Genomic DNA, 22,000 nt, shown 5'->3' with positions numbered 1-22,000 from the left:
GGGAAGTCTCCCCCGCCTTTTTTTTAATTCTTTGTGACCCCATGGACCGTAGCCCACCAGGTTCCTCTGTCCATGGAATTTTCCAGGCAAGAATACTGGAGTGGGTTGCCACTTCCTTTTCCAGGGGATCTTCCTCACTCAGAGATTGAACCCATGTCTCTTGCATTGCCTGCATTGGCAGGCAGATTCTTTACCACTGGTGCCATGTGGGAAGTCTTTTTAAAATAAAATAAATAAAGCCTGCAGAATTTCTAATCCCTTCTGATCTTGTTACATGATGTGAAGAATCAAAGACCCTGAGCTACTATTATTTTTTATAAAGTGGGCACTTTAACGTTGGCACGCTGTTTCTTGAACGTGTTTTGTGTGTGATTGTGGGACATGCTGGAAAGCTGAGTTGGTACAAATTTCATGGAAAATTGTTTAGCCTGCAATACACATCAAGAGTCATAAATATGTTTCTTCCTTTTATCTGCTTATTAAACTTTTAGAAATCACAACCAGGGAAGAATTAGAGAAGAGCAAAGATACAGACTGATGAACAAGGATGCTTTTTTTTTTTTCTTATGGCATCATCTATCATTAAAAAAAAAATACTTGAAACAATAAAAAAAAAGTCCTGGAATAGGAGAATGAATGAGCAAATGGTATACCCATATGGTGGAATATTGTACAGCTGATTATTTACAGCCAAGATTATCTAATGACACAGAAAGAAGCAGAATCCCAAACTCTACGTATACTTTGAGTCCAACTTTGTCCAGAAGGCAATACACACATACCTAAAAACAGGAAGGAAACACCAAACATTAACAGTGGCTATTTCTGGATGGCACAGTTACATTTAATTTTTTTCCTTTTACTTATTTCAATGCCCCAAATTGTTTCTGAAATGAGTATATGATTGCTTTCATAGTCAGGAACTTTTCCCCAAAATAATACCATACGGTTTGGGAGTCTGGGTTGAGTGCCATGAGATACCCCCTGGTAAGCTCTCAGCAACCTCCAGCACAAGGGCATTTCAGAGCCATCCAACATTTTGTGGGTCTCTATTTGGTGCTCTTACCCTTTAGATGTGGGTCCTAGGCTGACCCCTGCAGTGGGCAGTGCTGGCATTGAGGGACAAGGCTTCAGGCCGACTTAGGACCCCTTCGGGCTCTCATCCAGGCTGACATGGGTGGTCCACCTTCTCATCAGAAAACGAAATCCGAATGCCCTGGGTCTCATGCAGGAAATGCCATTTTAGCTATAAGTGCCTTCCCAGGTGGCGCCAGTGGTAAAGAATCTGCCTGCCAAGCAGGCGATGCAAGAGACGTGGGTTCGATCCATGGGTGGGGAAGATCCCCTGAAGTAGGAAATGGCAATCCACTCCAGTTTTCTTGCCTGGAAAATTCCTTGGACAGAGGAACTTGGCAGGATACAGTCCATGGGGCCGCACGTGACATTCTTTCAGGAAACCAGGATTGAACCATTCACTGACAGCTCTTTGCTAGCACTGAAAGATTTGAAAGCACAAACCTAGATCTCATTAGTCTTCTCCATCTGGTAACTTTCCTCCTGACAGACTGCTCCCTTTCCTTATTGCTCTTTTGCAAATGAAAATCAGAGTGGCTTAAAAAAAATTATTTTCAGGTGGATTTTTGATCCATTGGGTGTAGAAATCCCTGAGATACTTATCAAAATGAAGTTCTATGCCAAGAATCGCAAAAATTGGAATTCTTATTTGAGGGTTAGCAGAAAAAAATGGGTAATTTCACAAGGTAGGGAGAGGCCAGTGTCAGATATGACAAATTAAAATAGCAAAAAGAGAAAACTGAATTCGTTTATATTAGGCTCAGTAATCACAAAAGCATAATAACTTGGATATTTAGAGAGAGCTCTCTATCTTTTAAACATGCTCTTTTATTTAAATGGATTTTTTAAAAAAATTATTGATTCGGTTGTGCCAGGTGTTAGTTGTGGATCTAAGCTGTGATTCCCGCTCTGGATCTTCGATCTTTGTGCCGGCACGCAGGATCTCTCGTTGCGGCAGGTGAACTCTTAGCTGCGGCCTGTGGGTTCTAGTTCCCCAACTAGGGATGGAACCCAGGCCTCCTGCACTGGGAGCTTGGAGTCCTAGCCATTGGACCACCAGGGAAGTCCCTTAAACATGATCTTTTGAGGGAACAAAACATTGACATGTATATGTAGAAAGTCATTCGGCTTCCAAGAAAGTTAGACCCCAAACGTTTGTAACTCTCCAGTCTCCAAGGACCCTTGTCCTCGGGTTGAGACCCCAAAGGGCAGAGACCTAGAGGAAGGGGAATGCAGCGTGCGTGACTACAGCTCTCATCTCAGGTAAACAACTGCTAACATTCAAATGTTCTGCAGCGTCCTGTGAGTATACAATTATTTCAAAATAGAAAGTTAAAAGAAATGAAGTAAGACAGAGAAACATGAGAAGCCTAAGGAGTGTAGCTTCATTATAGTAACTTTTGCCACCATCCTTAGGAATATGACGTAAAGGTAAAGTTAGATGCTGGTAAGGGGGGCGGTAACTGGCTTGGGGGTAAGAGGTAGAAAGGATGCAGAGAGACTAGGAGAAACAAGTTGGGCTTCCACTGTTCCACCACTACTACAGGACAGGAGGCAGTAGTTGAATTTCTGTGAATATTTTGGGAAAAGTGTTAGTTGGTAGTCATGCCTGACTCTTTGCGACCCCATGGACCGTAGCCCACCAAGCTTCTCTGTCCATGGGATATTCCAAGTAAGAATATTGGAGTGGCTTGCCATTTCCTTCTCTTCCCAACCCAGGGACTCTTCCCAACCCAGGGATCGAACCTGGGCCTTCTGCATTAAGGGCTGATTCTATACCATCTGAGTTACCAGGGCTTCCCTGGTATTATGGGATGGAATATGGGAGGGGAGTATGTGAATGTTTTAGGGGGAGGGTAATGCTAGAGTTGGTCGTGTGGGATTTTGGTTTGGTTTGGTTTTGGGTGGGTTGTTTATGTTTAGATGACTGGGTGCAGACACGCATCTCTGGCATTGCTGTTGAATTCCAGTGTAGACACACGAGGTCTTCTGTCCTTTTCTCACCACCAGCTGCTAGCTTGTTCCACCCAGGGCTGAGTTAGGTCAAACAAGTTCAACAATTCCTGGAGATGTTCTGAGGGATCAAGTGTGCAGCCAGTGTAAGATTCTTTCTTCACTTGGTGTCATGGATTCATTCTCCAACTTCTGCTTGGGCCACAAGCCACTGGTGGATAAAATAATCTCAGCAACTGGATGCGGTGTCCATGGGGTGCTCTTCCTTCACTGGTTATGTTCGCCTTGGAAGCTGAAGCTAGACCCGACCTTTTCTGGCAAGATCCCCGACTGGCCCACATTTTAAAAAAGCCAGCAGTTCTGGTCCAAGAACCTTGGCTGCTTCCATGACACTTTTTGAGCACAGAAGCTGGTTCCATGCACTTAGCGGTTGCCCAGCACACAGCTCTGAACGGAGCTCTTCCCAAGTCCTTCCCACTGGGAGCCCGAGCTCGTGCTCCTTTTCTGGCAGGGACACCGTGCACGACTGCCTGTACCCAGAGAGCTGGCTCCGCTTCCTAGCAATTCCATGAGGTTCCCGCTCTGTGATGGTAAGCATCGAGCAGCCTAAACTTTTCCAAAGCACTGGGATCAAAACCAGAAAGTACGTGGGGCCCTGGTGACAAGCAACAGAGTACCCCCCTCTCAGCAGAGAGCTTTTAGGATGTAGAATAAATCTGGCACTGAAGGTTTGGTCACAGTGATTGCTTCAATTTGGGGCACAAACATTTCAAATTTCTTCTCAAGGGTTGGGCAACTGCATAAGCTTTCTTTATTTTGTCATCTGTAATCACAGGCAAACAGCTAGTTTTATAGAGGAGTAAAGCTGGGCAGTGAATCAAACAGCCCTGGTGCACAGCTTCAACTTGACATAGACTTGGAAATGATTTTATTGCCAATGTGTGATATTGGGGGGAAATTCTGTATTTTCTTCAACTTACAGTTATCTGAAAACCAATAGAAAATGCAATGCTTGTGTGATAAGGTCAATGAAAGAATAAGCAAATAAACTAATACAAAGGCACCCACTAAGCACTCCAAAATCTTTCCCCTACCTTCTCTCCATCCTCTTTTTCTGTCTCTAGAGCAGTAATTTTCAAACTGTTTTAATGTCTGGAACTTCCTTTTTTGTTGTTGTTGTTGCCCTGCACTGCATGCAGGATCTTAGTTCCCCAACCAGGATGGAACCTGTGCCCCCTGCAGTGGGAGCATGGAGTCCCAACCACTGGACTGCCAGGGGATTCCCATGTCCAGAACTTTTAAAACATCCAAATATATATGTATGTAGAAGCCAGGCATAGAAAATAGACAAAACCCCCAAGCTGCTACAGAAGAAGTGCCTGATTGATCCTGCCTTTCCTCATAAGTTTCTTGTAATTTAATCCTTGGGGATGGCCTTTCTCCTTTACTGGGAGACCCAGGGGGGAGTTGCTGTTATTCAGTCACTAAGTCATGTCCGACTCTTTGTGACCCTGTGAACTGCAGCACGCCAGGTTTCCCTGTCCTTCACTGTCTCCCGGAGTTTGCTCAAACTCCTGTCCATTGAGTCGGTGATGCCATCCAACCATCTCATCCTCTGTCATCCCCTTCTCCTCTTGCTCTCAATCTTTCCCAGCATCAGGGACTTTTCCAATGAGTTGGCTCTTCCCATTAGGTGGCCAAAGTATTGGAGCTTCAGCTTCAGCATCAGTCCTTCCAAAGAATATTTAGGATTGATTTTCTTTAGGATTGACTGGTTTGATCTCCTTGCTGTCCCAGGGACTCTCAAGAGTCTTCTCCAACACCACAGTTCAAAAGCATCAATTCTTCGGTGCTCAGTCTTCTTTATGGTCCAACTCTCATATCCTTACACGCCTACTGGAAAACCATAGCTTTGACTATACAGATGTTTGTCAGCACAGTGATGTCTCTGTTTTTTAATATGCTGTCTATAGATTTGTCATAGCTTTTCTTCCAAGAAGCAAGCGTCTTTTAATTTCACAGCTGCAGTCACCATCCACAGTGACTTTGGAGCCCAAGAAAATAAAGTCTGTGACTGTTTCCACTATAGGGACAGAATCGGATCGCTGGTCCCTGCGATGCCCTTCCCCCCAGTTTCTGCAGTCTCCTCTCCTTCCCTAGATTCAGGCATCTGAAAATTTCCTAGGGAGGGCTCTATTGTGTTCTGGGTTAAAATTCATGCATTTGGGGTTCGAATTCTTTACACTTTGGTGTTTGCTCTGATGAACTCTCTGTCTGGAGAGGAGGCACCGCAAGGCCGAGACTTTATTGGTTCAGCTGCAGGGAGAGCTGTGTGAGCTCCAGTTTAGTGCCCGGGGAGCACAAAGCAGGGAGGTGGTCGGTGAGCACAACTCTTTACTTGGGTTTGAGTGTTTATCTGATTTGTCAGTTGCACACATGCTCAGTCGTGTTAGATCTTCACGACTCCATAGACTGTAGCCCACTAGGTTCCTCTGTCGATGGGATTTCCCAGGCAAGAATACTAGAGTGGATTGCCATTTCCTTCTCCAGAGGATCTTCCCCACCCAGGGATGGAACCCACCTCTCTGGCATTGCCTGTATTGGCAGGTAGATTCTTTACCACTGGTGCCACCTGGGAAGTCACTACCCGATTTGTACTCGGCACCTAGAAAAGGCTGATGGAATTAAGCCCGCTGGTACAAGATGGGAGCATTAACGGGTAGCTCACAAAACGCTTGGCTGTGACCTGGGGACCTGAGCTCCTGTAGGCCCTGCTCTGATGGGTGTGTCTGCCTCCCAAGAGTGAGGTGGTCTGGGCAGGAGATCGGCTTCAGAGGGCCCGCAGCTAAGCAGGTCCCCGCCCACCCAGAGCCCGGAAGTCCTAGTCGGTGCCACGCCCCGTCCCTCCCCAGGACATGCCCTGTCCCCGCCTCCTTCTCCTACTGGCTCACTGTTTCTTTTCCTGCAGGACCAACCCAGGCCTTTGGAGAAGTGGTGTCCAGGGGCTGGGAAAAGAGCTTCTCCCCTTTCTGTGGCTCCGATCATAGATTGCTTAGTCTGAAGGGTGAGGACAGCCTGGAGTCCTGCCCTCAGCTGGGAGTCAGAAAGTACAGTAGTGCTTTCAAGATCTCAGTCATCGGTAAACAGAGCCTTTATGCTCTGAGTCTGGTGTGTTCTCTCTTCTGCTGGGCCGCCTGTGGTTGCCATGGATATGGCTTTGTCTCCGGAGGCCTATAACCAAGGAGGATTTAAATCCTTGTGGGTCAATATTTCCATAAAACCAAAAAAAAAAAAAAAGGTAAAAGGAAAACTTTCTTGAACAGCTCTAAGATACCCTTAAACCATATGACCAAAACAATAACAAAACCAGCAGGCTTTCCAGAACCCATGGGGACACACATTTTTAAAAAACTACTCCGAATTATAAAGAGGAAGCTCGCTTAACGTCTCTGACTGCAACAAGTGAAAATGATGAGTGTTTTGGACAATACAAAGCTACTCTTTTTTTTTTATGGTAGTGCTTATATTTCAGAATGCCCCAAGATTTGCCGATTTTACGATGTGCCATGTTCCAGCAATAAATGAACCTGTGTTTCAGGCAAACAGTAGTTATTTCTGTCTGACATGGGAGGCTCAGTGACACTGGGGGATGACTATGGAAGATGGGTAGATTGAATCAAAAAGGCTTAAAAAAAAAAAAAAGGAGAAGAAGAAGAAGAAAGACTGTGTCCTGCTCAGTAACCAAAGAGCTCTGGAGTCTTTGTTTGAAAACACAGGCAACGTTCTCCTGGGATTCCTCCTAAGTTACTCGGGAGAAAGCTACTGTCGCCTGGTAAAGCGGAGGTCAGGGAGCTGGGGAGCAGCCACAGTCCCGCCATGCCTTGGTTCTTTGCTCAAGAGCCTCATCCTTTTTAATGGGCTGCCCTTTGTGTATGTGCCTCTGTGTCTCCAGGGACCGCACTGCTTCGGCCAGGGAAGCAAGCCGACTTTGGGCTGAGGACCTCGGCGGAGGTGCCCACAGCTGGGAAAGAGCTGTTTCCATAGCAGCATCCTCGCCAGCAGCACTCAGCTAGCTGCCCCTCACTCCTCATGGTAACAACTCAGGGTCTTATCATCCCTCCCACTTGCTGCCCTGTTTATTGTCTTGGGGAGCAAGACACTTCCAATAAAGAAGTTGCGTCTGAGCTGCAATTACCCAGCGACCCTTTTTTTACTGAACTGGGGCAAAAAATGACGGTCATTTCCTTTCCGTGTACTTGGGTTTTCCCATGTTGGTACTTCGTAATAGCCACAATCTCATTGCTTGCCTGCCTTAGGAGTTCTCCCCAAACCTTGCCTGTGCCAGTCACCCGGAAACCACTGGGACTTCCCGAGTGAAAGTTGGGACCCTCTTGCTCTGACTCCAGGTGCCTGGATTGCAAAGGCCTTGGTGATGATTAGGAACAGAGAGGGCAGTGCAACTGCTGGCAGGTTGCCACCAGGGTCAGTGGTGGCTTGTCTGGACGAGGAGGGGGCAGCACAGGCTTGAAACTGCCTCTGGTAGGTCCTGGGAGAAATGTTTTACTCCCAGGCCTGCTTGCCCCCATCCTGCTGCCAACTGCCTGGGAGGCTGAGGTGGGGTGCCTTGGTGGTGGGCCAGTGAACAGAGACGCAGCTTTTTGGCTTGATGAGGTCAGTTGTGGGGTGGGTCTGGGAGCCCTAAGAAAACTCTGGGGTGATAGGAGGAGTCCCTGGATAAACAGCTGCTAGGTTCTCTGAACCACTGTATTAGACCCTCAGAGGACTTTTGACCCCTGCATGCATGTGTGCATGCATGCTGAGTCCTGTCTAACTTTTTGCAGCCCTACGGACAGTAGCCCATTAGGCTCTTCTGTCCTTGGGATTTTCCAGGCAAGAACACTGCGGTGGGTTGTCATTTCCTTCTCCAAGGGATCTTCCCAACCCAGGGATTGAAACTGCATCTTCCTCATTGCAGGCGGATTCTTTACCACTGAGCCATTGGGGAAGACTTTGATCCTTATGGCTTCCATAAAGTTACTCCAGGGCCACCACCAGAGGGGAGAGATTTCAGGAAAAAGCTGGGCTACCCTGGTCCTGACTTGACACCAAGCTGAGAAAGATCATTTTGATCTGGACTAAAAGGAGTTTCCTGATGTTCCAAGTTCATGAATGGAATAGAGAAATGCTTGTGATTTGGATTTGAGGACGATTCCAAAAGGACCTGGGAAGGTTATGAAGTTTTATGTGACATCCTATCTATACCGGTACCGAAAACATCACGCAGAAGAAAAGGAAGAGGCAGCTAAAAGAACCGAAGTGGTGGTGAGGGGTGGCTGTTAAAGCTCTGATTTCAGATGAACACAAACAAAAGATGGAAGGAGGGGCACATAATGAAGGGTGTCACAAAAGAATAGCAGGAATCTGTATATTAGTGTCAGGAAAAGCTGAAGTCCAGAATATGCTAAGACTTGTGAAATAGCAGCTGACATGAGAATAATGCTCCATAGTTTGCAAAGCATTTTCATGTAAATGATCACATGGATCCTCACAATAATCCTTGGGGGATGGGGTGGGTAAGAGTTATTATCCTCAGAGCATGTGGGGGACATCTCGGAGGCAAAGCTGGGATTTGAGCCCAGATCATTTCAGGCCAAATGCTGGGTCTTTCCATGACTCCACATCTCTTTCTGTGACACTGCTCCGAAGTATATTTGGAGAAAGATGGGGCAGGGCCATGCTTAGGGAGCCATTGTACCACAGGCAGGTGATAGAAAGCAAGACCAGCAGGTTCTTCAATGCATCATAAAGCAAAACCATCTTTAAAGGCTAGAAAAAAAATGTCTCAAGGTGGATGCAACCTTCCAGGGGGGTCGAGTTTTCCAAGCCATAGGTCTGGACATTGTGGATGTGTATGTGCTGTGAGTGCTCAGTCGTGTCCCACTCTTTGCAACTCCCTGGACTGTAGCCCACCAGGCTCCTCTGTCCATGGGATTTCCTAAGCAAGAATACTGGAGTGGGTTGCCATTTCTTTATCCAAGGGATCTTCCTGACCCAGGGATCAGACCCAGGTCTTCCACATTGCAGGTGGATTCTTTACCATGGAGCCTCCTGGCACCCCAGACATTGTAGATGGCTGTTTCCCAAAGGGACCTGAATTTCTCCTGCATGACACTGACTCCAGAAATTACCTGTTCAGTATCTGTGTTCCCTGCTAGACTTAGCTTCTCGAAGGCAGGGACCATGGTCATCCTGTCTATCATGGTATGGCCATTGAATTTTCAGGCATTGAATGAGTAATTGACCACAGACCTGTGAGCAGTCATTTCTGAGAAATTATGGGAGGTATGTCACACAGAGAGGCAGAAGTCATCATGATTTCCAAAAATGAGAAAAGGCAGGTTCTAGAGTCTACTTACCAATTAGCTGACATTAATCTTGAGGTATTTACATTCATGTCAAAGATAAAACTGAGGTCCAAAGACATAAAACGAGTCCTGTGAGCCCATCTCACTCAGCCCAGAGATCTGATCAGAAAGGCTCTGTTTTGGGTTGCTCAAGACTGAGGTCTTGAGGGACCATCTGATCCACAATGTGTCATAAATGCAGAAAAACAAGATTTTGAGGCAAGAATAGTCTCTGTTTTTTAGGCTTTAGATTTTGCTTTTACGGTGAGTTGTTCCATTAAGTATTTAGGCTTGGAAGAGGAAGTTTCACTTTCTGCTTGTGCTGGAAGATACATATTTTGGAGAAGTTCGAACTGGATACATTTAATACCAAAGTTTAGTGAAGCTTTCAATTGTCAACCCATCTCATCATCACCATGGTTACCACACATCAAAGTGTAAACACAGGCAGAGCCCTCTCTAAAGGACTTTGAGATCATGAGGGACTGGATTCAACTGAAACAGATTTTCAGACATTTCTTAAGCTCCTCTCTCCTTGGGAAGGACATTGATTAAGGGTGGACCTCCCACTTCCTCTTTTCCTGACTCCAGGCCCACCTTTCCAACTCTATGTGTGGACTTTTAAGGGCTGAAAGGAGCCTGAGCTAACCCCATCTCATGTCCTCCTCCTTATTCATGTCACTGAAGCCAACAAGGGTCTTCTGTCTGCCCCTCTAAACACCCAGCATGTTCCCACCCTCTGGCACTGGCGTCTGCTGTCCCTTCTTCCGGAATTCTTCCCCAGGTCCTTATCCCCATGACTGGCTTGTTATCATTTAAGCCTGAGCTCAATCAGTCTCCTTGGGGAGAGGCCAGCCTGACCCACTCCCCATTGCATTTTCTTCATCATACTTTCATCCCAATATGAATCTACTCTCTCTTCTCCCTGTTCTAGGTCCCCTTTCCTCTCTCTCTCCTTCCTGGTTGCTCCTGCTTTCCTTCCTCAACTGTCTGTCCCACTAATGGGAGCTCTGGGAGATAGGGAGCTTGTTTGTCTTGCTCTCTGATGCATCCTCAGTGTCTAGGATGGTACCTGAGCAGGTGCTCCACACACATGTGTTGTCTGAATGAGTTGACTCACCCAGATTCTTTTTTGGCAGCTTCCATCGGGAGCCCTTCGGGACACTAGGATCATCTATTTTCAACAAATGGAGAAAGGGGGAAGGTCAGTGGAGACCACTGAAAGCACTTTGATATTGGCAAAGAGTGTTCATGGTTCAGGGGTCTCTGATAACTTGAAAGCAAACCACAGCGACAGGCTCAGATCACAAGTTCTGGAAGCATCCTTAAGTCTGAAGGAATGGTGCTCTGTCTCGGTGCAGTAAATGAGACCTCCAGGGAAGCTGAGAAAAAGGAATGGGGTGGGTTCCCTCTTGGAATGTAAAGAGCACTGCTGACTGAAGGTAAGCCTTCTCAGGGTCTTTCAAAATATCCTTTACTCAGATTATCTTGGACCACCTGATGGATTCCTGTGAGCAAGATTAAGGTTGGAAGGAGCTAAGAAAAGGCCAAGAATAGGGAGGAGAGAGAAGCTTGGGTAGCAGAGGAGGCAGAGAAAAGCAAGTCTCAGGAGGTATTGGCTCAACTCTAGCATTTCTGCTGATTTTATTGAATGATGTAGGCATACCTCCTCTTTACCTTTGGCAAAATGGGGATGGTACTGCTGATATTTTTAGTGGAGAAGGTAGGAAAGGGTGAGCCTATCAGGTCATCTTTGGGAGCCAGACCCCAAGTAACAATCAGTTAAACAAGATAAGAAGTGTCCTGCCACATAAACTCTCACATGAGCCTAAAGCACTAACGGCTGGCAAGGTAGTGGTGGAGTCATTGACCCAATTGCCTTCCACTTTGTCGTTCTGCTATCTTTGGAATACAGCCCTCATCTGCATGATGGGCACTGCCTCATCCGTATTTAGACCAGAAAAAAAAAAAGAGGGGGAAGACGCTCATGTTACAAGCTCATACTTACCTTCCATTCACATCTTTTTGGCCAGAACTTTGTCTCATGGCCATACCTCAGTGCAAAGGAGTCTGGGAGATGTGATTTTTAGCCACGGTGGCCGCATCCCAAGTGAACATTCTACAACCACAAAGAAAAGAATATCAGGAGACAGTTAGCCTTTCTGCTGTAGGTGACTGGAGGAAATACAGCAAAATGCCATGTAAGTACAATGTCGGCTCTCCTTTGCAACTGCCCCAGGGGAGGAAAATCAAATGGAAATTGAGAGGTTGTCTGCCAGGTCTTTGCAGAGCAAGGAACGACATGGATTTTGATGAACAAAGCAATGAAAATTTATTCCTAGAAAGCATATTAAGCCCACTGATACTAAATAAGGCATGTTAATGCTATAAAACAGAATTGGAGCAATTTTGAATGGTTCATGAGAATGTAGTGGCTACCAGCTAATTTAGCTAATCAGTCAGAAAACTGCTTCCTGCCTCAGCCCTCAACCACTTGGAATTAACTATAAAGCAGGTCCACTGTGGAGTCTGGATCTAGAAATACTGGAATGTAAGGAAATGTGTGGCAGGCACTTATTCACCCGGTGTACAGTGACTGAAACCTTGCCCAAAGCATCATGCTGGATGGTGGGGGCGCGGCAGCTCGGCCTTTGAGAATGAGAGAGATGGACCTTGAGAGTTCACTAACCAAACGCCAGCGTGTGAGTTCATCCATTCACTCAACAGATGCTCACCACTATGAGTCAGACTCATCGTGAAAGGGATGAAAAGCTGGTCAATATTTCTGGCCTCAAAGCGCACATACGAGTGTAAAAAAGAAAGAAAGAAAGAAAAAAGACTAGAGGGACTTCCCTGGTGAGGAAGCCACTCATACAAGGAACCAGGCAAAGAGATGGGAAAAAAGCTAGAGGTGTGAATGAACTAGCAAGGGTGCCAGTGTGGCTGGAGTGAACTGAAAGGGAGGTAAGCTGAGACGGAGAGGAAGGGGCTGGGCCCAGAGGGTTTCTGGAAGGCCAGGAGCTTTAGCTGGTCCTGGAAGGGCAGATAAGGTTTAAGTCTGAGAGCAGGGGAAAACATTTTCAAAGTAGGGTGAACTGTGAAGGGCTTGAGCAGTGTAAGTGCAGGCTCAGGGTAGTAGATGAGAAGGGTTCTTATTGGGAGTAGGGGGTAAAGGCTGGAAAGAGAAACTGGGGAAAGTTCTAGAAGGTCTTAAAGGTCAAGGAGCTTAAATTCTCAAAGATAATGTGCAGCCATTTGAGCAGGAGTGAAGCATGATCAAAATGTGGTTTTAGAAACATTTTCTTGGTACTTCACCAAGGCTTCTTAATCTTGGCACTGTTGATGGATCTTTTTTTTTTATTTTTATTTTTGTGGTGAAGGGCTTTGCTGTGTATTGAAGGATGTTTAGCAGTATCCCTCTTCTGTAGATACCAGCAGAACCCCTTCAGGCATGACAACCAAAACCGTCTCCGGATGATTGCCAAGTGTCCCCCGGGGTGTAAAATGGCTCCTGGTTGAGAACCAATGCTTAAAAAAAATTGCTTTAGGTCGTTTTTATGTTCTGGTTTTCAAAAATCAGATTTTTGGACTTGAAGTATCTTGGTAATTGACGTTGCTCCTTCCACTGTAATTGTGTGGACATAGGAAGGAGAAATTTTAAGTAGTGGGAAGGCAACCTTCGTTAGAATTAGAATTCTTGAATTTTACTTGAAAATTTAAGAAAAGCTCATATGATGTTTATACAAACAATTTTTTTTTTGGCCCTGCCACACAGCATGCAAGTTCCCCAACCAGGGATCAAACCCATGCCCTCCTGCAGTGAAAGCGCAGTCCCTGGAGTGGACCACCAGGGAAGTCCCACAAATAAGTTTTAATTCACTCCAAAATGAGGCCGTGAAAGTCCTAAGGGATCTTTCCTCCACACTTGACACTGACATTTCTACTGTTCTTACCGTATGCACCTCCCTTCTCTGACAAGCAGCCACCCTAGAGCAGGCCCTGAACTTGGGAGGTGGGAGAAGCAAGGCATAGAGGAAAAGGGCTCTTTCCTAAAGAGGAGCTGTGTATATTGAGCTGAAAAATAAGCATTAAGGAGGATCGTTGTGAAATATTATTTTGAGGCCCCTAGGTTTAAATTAGCATTGTGGCAACTCTTTGGGATTAAAAAACTCCCCAAATTAAAATACTGTATTTTTTCCTTCTCCCCTACATGACATTTGAAAGATATGCAAAGAGAATATGAAGAAATCCAGACATGTTTTTTAAAAATCCATCTTCTGGACTTCCTGGTGGTCAGAGGTTAAGCATCTGCCTGCCAGTGCAGGGGACATGGGTTCGATCCCTGGTTCAGGAAGATCGCATATGCCATGGGGCATCTAATCTGTTGCCTCCAACTACTGAGCCCGAGGTCTAGAGCCCATGCTCCACAGCAAGAGAAGCTGCCGAAATGAGAAGCCCCCACAATGAGAAGCCCTCACACCTCAACAGAGAGGAGCCCCCGCTCACCGCAACTAGAGAAAAGCCCGCACACAGCAATGAAGACCCAGCGCAGACAAAAATAAAAAAATTTTTAAAAATCTATCTTCGTCTTTCAAATCGTGTACTGTGTTGAATAGTGTCCTCTCCAAGTTCATGTCCATTTATTTGGAATCTCAGATTTGGAAATGGTCTTTGCAGATGCAGTTAGTTAATAAGATGAGAGCATCCTGGATTACAGCGGGTCCTAAACTCAGTGAATGGTGTCCTTAAAGGAGAGGAGAGAAGGCCCAGGGACATGCTGAGAAGAAGGCCACATGGAGATGGAGGCAGAGATGGGAGTGATGCAACTGTGAGACGGCACGCAGGATGGCTGGTGGCGCCAGAACCTCAGAGGAGGCAGGGTAACATCTTCCCCCCAAATCTTTGGAGAGAGTACGTTGATTTTGGACTTCTAGCTTCCAGAACCATGAGAAAATACATTTCTGCTGTTTAAAGTCATCCAGCATGTGGCAACTTGTAGATCCCCGGGAGAAGGGAATGGCAACCCACTCCAGTATTCTTGCCTGGGAAATCCCATGGGCAGAGGAGTTCATGGGGTCACAAAGAGTCGGATGTGACTGAACAACTAATATACAGTAGTCACTGCAGCCCTAGGAAACTAGCACAAAAGGTAATTTTATAACTGCTTTTAGTTGTTTTTTTTTTATTAACACTTGGGCTTGCTTCTTCTTTCCTGGAACTTCCTGCTTTTCAGAACTGGCATAACTTGCAGCAAAAGGCTGGCCTTTGCCTTGTGCTTGGCCACCAGTGGAGTGGCTTCAAACGCGACCACTTAGACTTCAGTTCCCGCTGCACCCAGGAAACACAGCCAAGAATTCTGTGCGCCAAACAGGTTTCCGAATGGAAGCCCACAGGTAGCAGTGATGCTTCCTTCGGACCAAATTCTGAGACTAGAGGCTTTGGGCCGCCCTCTGCCTGGATGGGTAGTGGCTCTCAGTCTCTGAAATGAAGGTTAGTGAACTCGTTAGAGAAGATGTCACACCCCTAAATTAAAAGGGAAACGGGGAGGCTTCTGGTTGGATCCCAGAGGAAATCAGGGGGAGGTGCGTCAGTGGATCATGGGGTGGGAATAGGAGGGAGAACTAAAGACTCAGGGGTGGGGGAGCACCCAGGGGAGGGGGAGAGAAAGGGGAGCAGGACAGCTGAATCCTTTCAGAGGAGAGGGAAAGGGTCTTAATTTACCATAGGTCAACACAAAAAAGCAAGACTACACGACCTTGTTAATGACAGTGTTTCTGTCACTCATCCTGATGGTAGTCATTATGTCTATTATGCAGATTTGGTGGTTAAGGTGCCATCCTGCCAGCCTGCTCCCGAAGGAATTGATGCAGGAGGGTTCGCATCACCAAAGAGAGCCCGTGGGGTCTGGGAGCGCTCATTTGTAATCTGACAAATACACAAAGTTTCTGATAAAACCAGCTCTTCAAATTAACTAAAACAGATAGATATTTTCTCCTCCTCGCAGCCATGTCCTTACTATGTCCTGTGTTTTTCTGCTGATGCAGGAGGCTAGACATTTGCTGGGCTTGACTTTTAGCCAAAAAAAAGGAAGAAAGAAACAAAGAAAAGAAGGTTTGCACACATATTTTTAGAAGTGACTCTTTTGCTCATCTAGAGAACAACTCAGAAATTCACCCCAATTTTTTGTAAGGGATGGGGATGGTGGGGTGGGGGGCATTGGGTAAATGATTCCCAGGGCAGCCAAGGAGCAAACATTGCCTGCTGATTGCATGGAAACATTTACTACATTCAAAAACATTTATTTAGCACCTACTGCATGTTAAGCACTGGTACAGGGGCTTTGGATTTAGAAATGATTTTTCTAAAGGGAGTCTACAACTTACTACAAAGACTGATGATTAAATGATTCATTCATTCATTCATCACATAGTTCCTGAGTGCCATCCATGTGCTATTTACTTAAGGTACAAGTAAAACTGAGCTGCCGAAGGTCCTACTTTCTCTGGGGGAAAGAGAGGAGGCACATGTCTTGTGGATGGAGGAGGTGTCCATTTGGCCTAAAGTAGCTAAGGAAGCTTTTTCAGCACAGCTATCCATAAAAGTGTGGAAGGCACTGAGGAGGTCTGCTGACTGCTTTAAAAAAAAAACAACATGTTTATTTAACTGTCCCGGTGTCTTAGTTGCAACACATAGGATCGTCAGTTTCAGCATGTGGGACCTGGTTCTCTGACTAGGGATCGAACGTGGGCCGCCTGCGTTGGAGCTTGGAGTCTTAGCCCCTGGACCAGCAGGGGGAGGTCCCTAATGACTGCTTTTTTAATTGTGACTTTGCAAAGTTTATAGCCCCTGGACCAGCAAGGGGGGAGGTCCCTAATGACTGCTTTTTAAATTGTGACTTTGCAAAGTTTATGTGTGGTGATCATCACCATTGTACTTCCTAATAACACAGAAGTGACCTAACCCAAGAAACACAGCCTCTCAACAGTGGCCATTTTATTTTATTCTGTCTATTTTTTGGCAGTACCGTGCAGCATGTGGGATCTTAGTTCCCAACCAGGGATGGAACCCACGCTCTCTGCCATGAAATCATTGGACCATCAGGGAAGTCCCAAAGGACATCCTAAAGTCATGTTTTGTGTTACCCATCTTCTTGGTCTACTCACTTCTCCTATGCATATTTGTCCAACCTCCAAGTGTCAACCCCTTCCTGCTTCCTGATGACCCCAAATGCATGATCCCTGAGTGCCAAGCCCTCTGTCTACCTGTGGCTGGATGTGTCCACTTCCTAACCTCAGTGACCAGGGTCTCCCAGATCCCTTGCCCAGCCTGGAGCCCTCTAACGATCCTCCTCCCCCTCCTCTCGTGCTAAATCCTTCTCTGAACCGTGCCCTTGTCTCCACAGCTGTGCACAGGACCAGAGGAGAAGCTTGTCCCTTACCTGCTTGGCCTCTGGATCTGCCCAGGACTTGAGGAGCCAGGGGAGGCCCTGGGTGATTTCCCAGCATCTCTAAGTTGTCTCCCCAGCTGCCTCCAACATGATACTTAGCCCTGGCCCCTGGTGTGGGCAGAGAGGGGAGAAGGGCTTCCTTTCCTTAGCCACTCCCTGGAGGTCTTCTTCTCAAGCTCTCAGACCACCTTTACTATGAAGCTGAGGTGGGTTCCCCTGGCTCCTGGGTTTCTAATTCTCCAGCTGGGAGGATCCATTAGCGATGTTCTCTGAGGACTCAACTGGAAGTGCAGTTTGATGGCAGCTGAGTTTGGGATGGGAGGTTAAGAGGGAGGGAGGGAGGAAGACGGTTGGTCCCTCCTGGCCTCAGAGATCCTTGGCTCCTGGAAGGGCTTCAGGCCACTCTCGTCTCTGCAGGGGGGGCCCCCCTTCCAGCCATGGGGCCCCCCTTTTTGACCGCAATGCTATTGTCTTCTGGGCAGCCAGCAGCCTGGGAGACAGAAGGTGGGAGGCTTGGCCTGTTGGCGCGCTGGTGCTGTGAGAGGCACCGTGCTTGCCCCACTTCTCCTGCTGAATGAGCTGTGTTCGCTTAATGTTTGGAGGCAGCATCTCTGCCCCGTGGTCATACTCAGGGCCTCTGAGCGTAGTGCTCCATTTACATCTATCCTCCGCTGGGCCTCACTCGAGGCCCCTCCTCCTGTCTCACCATCTCCATGCAGTGCAGCCATCTGAGGGCCATCACTGTCCCCCTTCAGTCCAGGCATGCATTTTAAACTATGTTTTCTATCAAGACTCAGGTGACACAGGCCTGCCCCCTTCTCTGCCCTCATGGAACACGCTGCAGTCGGCCATGAGCTGTTATTCCACACAGCGGGGCTCTTGCCACTGCTGAGAAGCAGCACTTGCTACTTATTAACATTTGAAACCTCTTCTAAATATTTCAGACTTTCTGAATGGCCGTGGAATTAATTTTAGATTTAGAGCCTTTATTGAATAGCTAGAAGAGCCCTTGTAGACTAGCCCCTCAATTTGAGACTCAGAGATATTGAAGCATTTTCCTGAGGTCACACAGCGAGTTTGGAGCAGGGCCAAAAGGAAAACCCAGGTCTTCTGAGTTCCAAATAGAGGCCCCTTCATCATACTCTGATCTTTAAAATGATAACAGAGTTAAGCAAGGAAACCAATCTCTAAAATGACCAAATATCCAAGAGAATAGTGAAGTACAGTCATTTGCCTAAGGGTGAGCAATAGTTACCATTATTCAGTTCCTTTGTTCCGTTAAATCTATAGAAATGAAGCAGTTAAACTCTAAAAGTGGGGGTTTCCCCGGTGGTCCAGTGGTTAAGAGCCTGGTTCGATCCCTGGTCAGGGAACTAAGGTTCAACGTGCTGCAGGGCAACCAAACCTGCATGTCTCAACAAAAATCTTTCGTGCCTCAACTAAGATCCGATGCAGCCAAAAATAATAGACAAATATATACAAAACAACAACAACAACAAACACCAAACCCTCAAAGTAGAAACCAAGATCTCAGGGAAAAGAAGGAGAGAAAAGAAAATCTCAAAGAAAAGAGAAACTGCAATAGAAATGGTGAGTCACGGGAGCTTGACTACAGAAAGCCATCAGAGTGTTAAATGGAGCAGGGCCATATGATCCTTGCCCCCACGTTCTCAATCTGCCTTTTGTCTATAGAAAAACTTTAGAGTAAGTTTAATCAGAGAAGTGAGAAAATGCAGAAACCAAGAAAAATAGTCAGAGAACCAAACAGTAATAGTTTAGTTATGAAGCAACGTCAAGGACGTTTAGTTCCTCCTTGAGGGTTACAGATTATATTCTGAGCCCTTTCCTGTGAACTGTTTTGTAGATACTGAAGCTCCCACCAGGTGGAAGAAGTTAACTACGTGGTGACTAGACTGTAGCCATAACATAATCCGCCACAATTCTGAGAACTGGCCTCAAAGAAATGAGAACAAACCAACCCTGGAACTAAAGACTAACTGTACTTAAAACAATCAAGATGACACTGACCAAACCACCACGTGACTTATTTCAAGATGACGATCAGAGCTGACTGTGCTGTTTTTGCAGGTAACCCTCTTTCTCCATCTGTAAAAGTTCTTGCCCACTGATTGTCATGGTAGGGAGTTGGCCTTTGGACAGGTGTCCATTCCCCACCCCCTGTTTGTCACCATCCAAAATAAAGCACATTTTCCTTTCCACCAACCTTGCCTTTTTATTGGTCTTTGAGTGGTGAGTAGCAGGACCCCAGTTTACAAGTGGACATGCAGGGAGACTGCAGAGTGTATTTGAAAACGTGGGAACTCTAAACTCTGCAAGACAGTTTTACATCCCAGCTTTAGCATTTGCTAAATGTGATCTGAACCAGTTGCTCAGTCTTGTCCGACTCTTTGCAACCCCATGGACTGTAGCCTACCAGGCTCCTCCATCTGTGGAATTTTCCAGGCAAGAGTACTGGAGTGGGTTGCCATTTCCTTCTCCAAGTGATCTTCCCAACCCAGGGATTGAACCCAGGTCTCCCACATTATAGGCAGACGCTTTACCATTTGAGCCACCAGGGAAGCCCAAGTGTGATTTGGGGATAGCTAACTTCTCAGAGCTTCAGTTTCCTCCTCTGTGAAATGAAGCTAACATCTGTCCTGGAATGCTGATGTGGTGATAAAGTAAGGAAATACCTATAAGCGCACCCAGTAGTGACTTGCATGCAGTAAGCACTCGGTAAGGGGTAAGATTTGTGACCATCATACTTAAATTAGAGGGGATACCCTGGGACCTCTGAGACAAGCCCTGAGAAGGTTTAAAAGAGGACTGGAAGATCTCTGTCTCTGGCACCTAGTGTCCAGTAAGCCAATTTTCCCACCCAGGATTCCAGCTGGGCAGGCCTCAAGGCCTCAGGGGGACCCAGATGGACCAGGTGACTTGGATTTGTCCTTCCTGGTGTGTGTTGAAAATTCTTCTTTTCTGTTCTTCTGCCTTCTAACATGGAGGTTCATATTGGGAGGCTGATTTTGCCCCCCTGGAAACATTTAGCAAAGTCTGAAGACATTTTTAGTTTCACAATGGGGGTTAGGGTGAGGACAGGATCTAGTGGGTAGAGACTAGGATGGAGGAGGCTGCTCAATATCCTACAACGCCCAGAACAGACCTCTCACAACGAAGAAGCATCCAGCCCTAAACGTCAATAATGCAGAAGTTGAAAAATCCTGTTCTGCTACATCAAACTGTGTTTTTATTTATTTAAGATGAATGTTCAGGTCCGTTCAAGTTTGTATTGGGTGCAAAGCCAAACTTCACAGAGGATGGAAGACAGGGCTGTGAGTCTGGGGGCTTCTTAGTTTGTATCATATGATGACTTTGTTTTAACCTCTGTTGTAACTAGTGGGGAACTGGGCTAGGCTGGGGATTTCACTCTTCAATAGACATCTCGGTTCCTCTCCACCTCCCTCTGGTAGTAGCATTCTGATTTTCCGTGAGACACTCACCTTCCTGCACTTACTGTCCTTGTGGTTTGGGTGGAGCTGACTTCAGGTGTGGGAATGTCAATCTATACGTGGTTGGATCAGCAATGGACACCGGCCAGTTAGAAGCAGCGGAGATGAAATTCCAGAATGTCTGTGAATTGTGGGGAGAGGGACTGTCTTTTTTTTTTTTCTGCATTTACTGAGAGCAGAGGATATAGGCTTTAAGATGCAGAAAGGCATCTTGCTATCAGGATCACATATGTGAAGACATACTCAGCAGAGTACTCACCAAGAGACTCAAGAGATGTTAGGCATTCTTGTTATTATCAAATGTGAGGATAAAGTGAATGGTCTATTTTGCGCCTTTGAAAATGAATTTGCCAGAAACGCTGAGAGGGAATCAGGGTCTTTCCTTCTACTGCTTATTCCTCAACTAGACTTATCATCCTTTGTTCATGATGCTGCAATTAGTCACCACTGGAGAGAGTTATAATGTTGCAAATTGAAGATTAGGATTTCAGGTGAGATGTAAATGGGAGAGAGTGACCATTTTAAAGGTTTTTTGTTTGTTTGTTTGCATTTATTAATGATATTTTCCCTTGATTTGGTCAGTTAGCTGTTCCAGGCATATTTTCCTTTGCATTCCTAGCTCCTAACCCAATATCTGATACCAAGTTGATGTTTAGCATGTCTTTGGTGTGAATTATTTTGTCTGAGCCTTACATGTCCATCAGGTACCAGGGCAAGTGTGATGGTTTGGCATATGAGAAAGTAGATGACAGATACCAGATGCGGCCCCTGGAGTGGGCACAAAAGGCTGAGCAGAGATGGAGTTCTATCTGATCTATCTATCTGTCTCTCTCTCTCTCTCTATATATATATACATATAATATTTTAATTTATTTACTTGGCAGCACTGGGTCTTAGTTGCAGCATGCAGGATCTTTGATCTTCGTTGTGGCACGTAGGATGTTAAGTTGTGTCATGTGAACACTTCGTTGCAGCAGGTGGGATCTTGTTTCCTGACTAGGGATTGAACTTGGGCCCCCTGCGTTCGGAGCATGGAGTCTTAGCCAGTGGACCACCAGGAAGTCCCAGAGCTGATCTTGAAGGGGAGAAAGTGTGTGTGGATATAGCAGCTTGTTCCATTGTCCAGTGAAATGGCTTTTCTGTTGCTCCCATCTCCTAGTGAAGATCTCTGTCCTTGGCTACGTGCTGGAGAGAAGTTTCCTTCCTTCAGAGCCCTCTGGGGGAAAGTGGGATTTAATGGCAGGTCTTTGAAACATTTTTGAGATGGGGAAAGAGCATTTCAGCACTCTCAGCTGTTTTCAATCATGCATGAGGTAAGGTCTTGAATATACTTTTGATGGAAACCATTCCTTTTCTGGGCTACCCAGGTGGTAAAGAATCTGCCTACCAATGCAGGAGACACAGGAGATGTGAGTTTGATCCCTGGGTCGGGAAGATCCCCTGGAGAAGGAAATGGCAACCCACTGCAGTATTCTTGTCTGGAGAATCCCAAGGACAGAGGAGCCTGGTGGGCTACAGTCCATGGGGGTCACAAAGAGTCAGACAAGACTGAGCATGCACACATTCTATTTTTAGGGAGATCCACCCGAATGGGCCGTTAATTGAGAAGTCAG

General features: G+C 46.3%; 1 long non-coding RNA gene across 1 annotated transcript; it reads left to right on the top strand.

Annotated features, from left to right (window-relative positions):
- Nucleotides 1–14,436: 14,436 nt before the first annotated feature.
- On the top strand, nucleotides 14,437–19,099 carry LOC145528662 (uncharacterized). The gene is made up of 3 exons (XR_014070529.1): nucleotides 14,437–14,921; nucleotides 16,834–17,084; nucleotides 18,743–19,099. It is a non-coding gene; the product is annotated as an uncharacterized LOC145528662 (long non-coding RNA).
- Nucleotides 19,100–22,000: the final 2,901 nt, after the last annotated feature.

Source organism: Giraffa tippelskirchi, chromosome 12 (assembly GCF_054371585.1).
Source record: "Giraffa tippelskirchi isolate mGirTip1 chromosome 12, T2T-mGirTip1v1.2.pri, whole genome shotgun sequence".
Lineage (NCBI taxonomy): Eukaryota > Metazoa > Chordata > Mammalia > Artiodactyla > Giraffidae > Giraffa > Giraffa tippelskirchi.
The sequence above is the reverse complement of the archived record's forward strand: the minus strand, read 5'-3'. Positions and strand labels throughout refer to the sequence as shown.